Source organism: Diabrotica virgifera, chromosome 5 (assembly GCF_917563875.1).
Source record: "Diabrotica virgifera virgifera chromosome 5, PGI_DIABVI_V3a".
NCBI lineage: Eukaryota > Metazoa > Arthropoda > Insecta > Coleoptera > Chrysomelidae > Diabrotica > Diabrotica virgifera.
In genome coordinates, this window is record NC_065447.1 from 89175561 (window position 1) to 89181560 (window position 6000).

The window sequence follows — 6000 nt, forward strand, 5'->3', positions numbered from 1 at the left end:
TCTACGTATTCTACTGTGTTTCTTTTGTTTTCGCTTATTAGTTTTCGTCTACTTTCCATTAATTTAACTGTCCCGCTACTTAATCTATTTTCTTTTGTTGTTAGTTTTTTGGCAGTTTTCATTCCCGCTTCCAAGAGTTTTTCTTTCATTTCTTCATTGATCTTATTAATTTCTGACTCTTCCTTTGCTACTTGTTGATTATAGTTTTCCCTTAAAGTCTGTCTATATTCTTCTGCGTTTTGTCTTATTCTGCTATGGTCAATAGCCGTTGGTTTTCTTCTAGATTTCTGCATCGCTAGTTTGCTTATTTCTATTTTGGCTCGTAGTATGCGGTGGTCGCTGCCAGTTGAGAATTTATTAAGTGCAGTTACGTCTTCGAAGATTTGTTTATTTTGGCAGAGGAAGTAGTCTATTTCATTTTTTGTCACCCCATTTGGGGAGACCCATGTCCATTTTCGGTTTGGCTTCTTATTAAAGTATGTATTTATTGCATGAAGATTTGGTAGTTCCAAATATTCTAGTAGTCTTTCGCCCCTAATATTCCTTGATCCAAGTCCGTAGTTTCCTATTTTTTGTTTTCTGAGTCTTCCATTTTCTTTCCGATTTTTGCTTTAAAATCTCCCATAACGATTGTTGTTTTTATATTTTTGTTTTCCATTGCTGTGGTGATGTCATCATAAAAGTTATCAATTTCTTCCTCATCATGTGTTGTTGTTGGAGCATATACTTGTATTAGTTTCATTCTTGTCTTCCTGTTAATTTCTAGTATGATATATCCTACTCTATCTGATATGCTCTTATACTCGATTACGTTTTGTTTAATTTTCTCTTTGATCAGAAATCCTATTCCTCCATATGTTTCGTCCTCCTTTTCTTTGTAATAGAGGCGATTTCCTGATTCTAGGTCTATACACATTTCTCCTCTTCTTTTGACCTCTGACAATCCTACAATGTCCCATTTGATTTTAGTTAATTCCTCTTCGAGTTCGTACAACTTTTCATCTTGAGCCATGGATCTGATATTATATGTGGCTATATGTATTCTGTTCAATTCCTTCTTTTTCCGTTTTCTCTGATTCGTTCTTGTCGAGCTTTTGCCTCCCCCAGAATCCATGAGGCTGATCGGTTTCCCGATGTGGGACTCCGGATTTCTCCTACCCACCTGGGGTCCATTTCCGCTTTGTTGTAAGTTCGACATTGCTAGTTTGGGGAAAATAGCCATAAAACACCACGCTGGCCAGGCGGGTTGGTGAGTTGTAGGGATCACATTTCCTTGACTCCCTATGAATCTACTAAGAACATGAAATTGTTATGTGGGATGGACCTTATCTCAAAATGATGAAAGACTTCTGGGTATTTTTGAGGGAAAAATTCTTAGAAATATTTTTGGGACCGTAAATGAAAATGGCCTATGGCGTCGAAGATACAACTTTTAACTATATATCAGTTAATACACCTGTCGCAAATAAGTGTGATGTTAATGCCTTCTGGTTCAAATTAATTAAAAAGAATAAATACGTCTTCGATACATTATACTTTATTCACTGGGTACGGACAATAAAAAAAATAATAACACCAATGATTCATAGCGTCTCGACCTCTACATACTAAGTTAATAATTATCTATCTATATCCCCATACTGATTCCTCAGCATGTTTTATACCGATCTAAATCATAACAAATATAGTTCAAGTTCACGCATATTAAACATGTGATACAAAACTATAAACTATTGTTTTTATATCTGTTCAATACCCTAAAGGTTAATAACATCTTATTTAAATTATGATTTATACAGAGGGTTCATATTATACTACATCTCTGCCGTTTTTTTTTTAAAAAGAAAGTCCTAAGAAGAGAAGAAAAATATCTGACGATATATTCCTCTTTCCCTTTTACAAAATGTTTGTTGTTACCTAATACTATTTTCAAGAATTAAATTTTCTAACTATAGACCTAACTATATTAAACCTAGATAAGGGTTTCTGTAAGCTAACTGTAATCCTAATACCCTAAACATGTATATTATGCTTTTTCCTATTCTAAACCGGTTTTTTCCAATATTAAAAAATTGTTTATTATTATCACTAATTCACTTTATGTTCCGTCTCGCCTTTTAGCCTTTTCTCCATTCACAAATTTACTTCATAAAAGCAGTGTTCACATAAAAACAGTGAATAAACTTATTCGAATTTTTAACATATTCTTGTAGTGCCTATAAGCCTCTCATATAAACAGGGGAATAATCTAATCTACCTAAATAATTATAAAAATCTCGTATCTAACTAATAAGTCCTAAGCTAAGCTAATATTACTCGAATCAGTTAATAAAAATGTAACCTTTACTCTATTACTTCCTATTTAAGTCTTCTTTCCATTAGTTACTATTTGCCTTAGTAACTATAAAATAACGTAACTATAATAAAAATCTAATCTCTGTTGCTGAATGTCTAAAAATTTCACTTTTTGTTTGTCTCTTTGCTTAATATCGACCAACACTTACTGTAAGATATTGTCTATCCTTAATTCAAACACTTCCATTTTCCGAGAAAACTTAACCTGAATTAATTAACTACATTTAAAAATAAGTTATTTATAATTTACGTTACTTTAGAGAAAAAAATTTGAAACTTTAATTCTTAAACATAATTCAATGATTAGCTACTTATTTAATATTATTCTTAATTCTGCTTGTTTATTTTGAGATTTCTGACAAATTTTATGTCTCTTCTTTCATTTTTCCCACATATTTTAATAAAAAATTCTCTTTTTTTCTCTTCTTCTTCTTGTCTGGTGCTACAACTATATATTTCTTCATTTTTTTTCATATAATAACACTTCTACAGTGTACATAATTCATCTTCATAATATTCTTTTTCTCATGATCATCTTTCAGTGCGTCACAGTTTTTAGATTTCTTTCTAAAGCATTAAATTGTATGTGACAGAAAAAAAGGCACGTCGGTGATTACTTCTAGTTCTGTGATTATTCTAGTTGTCGATAGATGGCGCCATAATTAAAAAAAATATATTTTTTTAATTAGATAATAATATTACAAATATAATCTGTATAATTTATAAGACTATACAAATCAAAGAAAATACCATTTTATAAATGCAAGAAACACATTTGATTTGTTTTTATTCTAAATTGAAAATAAAATGTGACAACTGTCAGATTTAACTAAAATGTCATGTTAGAATAAATGTCATAAATGTGTATTATCACGGACTTACCCTTTTTCCTATCATTTGTGACGCACTGAAAAATGATCATGAAAAGGACAATAACAATAATTTGTCATTTAATCATCAATATATCATTCCGTAATGTAACATCATAATAATCACTTCCTTTATCTATCCCTCAATACCTACGTTCGACTAATCAAAGTGGCTTCACTCGAGAGAACAGTTCCAATTCTTCTACATATTTTTCTCATAATCATTCCATATACTAGCCACGAAACCTCTTGCGTTTTACCTAAATAAAAGAGGGTATAACTTCGCTGCATAGATCAAATTCTTCTACATATTTCACAACCTCAATCCCTTGCTTTAAATCCATTGTTTAATCACGAATAATCATGAATAAAATAGGTACCCTTCAAAACACAGAGTGGGTCTCTAATAAGCTTTCAAACTTCTATAAACCACTTAGTACCTTCCTAGTTTGACAATAGCAGTGGGTTTCTTATTGTCTCACATTGCTTCATAATATTCAGCTTATAATACTGTTACTTCTTCAAAATTTCTTATCTCGACTCATCAGGTCGGTTCGTTAAATTTATGACACTTGCTTATAGCAATTTTGTCTTAAAGCTCTTATAGCAACATAATATGTCATCACTAATCATTATTCATTAAAAAATCTTTTATATACAGTATGTCCCTGTAAGTTGTATCCATATGGAAAACTTTTTTATTATTAATTTTACGAAAAAAAGTTATTCTTTATAAAAAGCTCTGCATGGTCCAAAACCTAAGATTTAACCATCAAATATCAAATTTTTTTGAATATTATACGAGGTATGTCAAAAAGTTTGAATTTCACTCAAGAGTAAAGTAGCTTTATTTTTCACAATATTGAAAATTGCTATAATGAAAAGTTGTTTGGAATTAAAAACTGTATTTTATTATGCAATTACATCCTTCTAATTGAATTTTTTTTTTGAAAAATTATGGATAACTAACATTATTTTCAGTTATATTAATTCAGATAACTCTTTTATTATTAATTTTACGAAAAAAAGTGATTCCTAATAAAAAATTCTGCATGGTCTAGAATCTAAAATACAACCATCTTTTGTCAAATTTTATCAATTTTATACGAGGTATGTCAAAAAATATGAATTTCGCTCAAGAGTAAAATACGTTTATTTTTCACAATATCGAAATTTGTTATTATGAAAAGTTATTTAGAATTAAAAACTATGTTTCAGTATGTAATTACATCCTTCTAATTGAAATATTCTGAACTATAAAGGTACTTTACTTCTGATCTAAATTTATCTTTTTTGACATACCTCGTATAAAATTGATAAAATTTCATATAAGATGGTTGTATTTTAAGTTTTAGACCATCCAGAACTTTTTATTAAGAATTACTTTTTTTCGTAAAATTAATAATAAAAGAGTTATCAGAATTGAAATAACTGAAAAAATAATGATAGTTATCCATAATTTCTCAAAATTTTTTTTTTCAATTAGAAGGATGTAATTGCATATTAGAATATAGTTTTTAATTCCAAACAACTTTTCATAGTAGCAATTTCCAATATTACGAAAAATAAAGCTACTTTACTCTTGAGTGAAATTCAAACTTTTTGACATACCTCGTATAATTTTCAAAAAATTTGATATTTGATGGTTAAATCATAGCTTTTGGACCATGCAGAGCTTTTTATAGAGAATAACTTTTTTTCGTAAAATTAATAATACAAAAGTTTTCCATATGGATACAACTATAAAGGACACACTGTATATATATATATATATATATATATATATATATATATATATATATATATATATATATATATATATATATATAAAGACAGTTGAAGGTAACCGGGAACGACCCAATACTAAGGAAGCAATAAAAAACGGGTGCTTCTAAGTGAGTGTCTTTTATTAAAAGTCAAGCTTTCGCCACATAATTTTGGGCTTCATCAGAACTTGCTGGAATGGAAAAACATTCTTTACAATCATCATAAATTAAAGATGTTATTTTTTTAATCTTACCTAAATGTTGACACTATTTCTTAGTGCATAATAAAATTGATATGAAACCACACATTGTCACAAAAACAAACCAATCACATCTCCCAACTGGAGGAAAAATGGCAATCAAAGCCTTTATTAAGTATTAAAATTCATTTTTTAAATCACCATGTGGCCGGCATTTTTGACAAGTAACTGTTAATTAAGTCATGTGTCGTTTCGACTGTCAATTATCGAAACGCCACCTGTCTTAATCACTTCTTCTTTTTTCCAGCATAGGACATTAACTTTATTAAGTCACATATTAGACACTTTTTAAATTTCACACAAAATACTATAGAAATATAGGTCCCGTTCTATATAAACATATCATGTTAAATAAATTATGTGGTTTGTATTTAGTGTTGGATATAGTAGTCAACACTCCGATGAGATGTACGTATTACATACCTTTTGTTAAAGAAACAAGTATATCAGTGGTGATTTAAATAATGGTGATTTAAAAAATGAATTTTAATACTTAATAAAGGCTTTGATTGCCATTTTTCCTCCAGTTGGGAGATGTGATTGGTTTGTTTTTGTGACAATGTGTGGTTTCATATCAATTTTATTATGCACTAAGAAATAGTGTCAACATTTAGGTAAGATTAAAAAAATAACATCTTTAATTTATGATGATTGTAAAGAATGTTTTTCCATTCCAGCAAGTTCTGATGAAGCCCAAAATTATGTGGCGAAAGCTTGACTTTTAATAAAAGACACTCACTTAGAAGCACC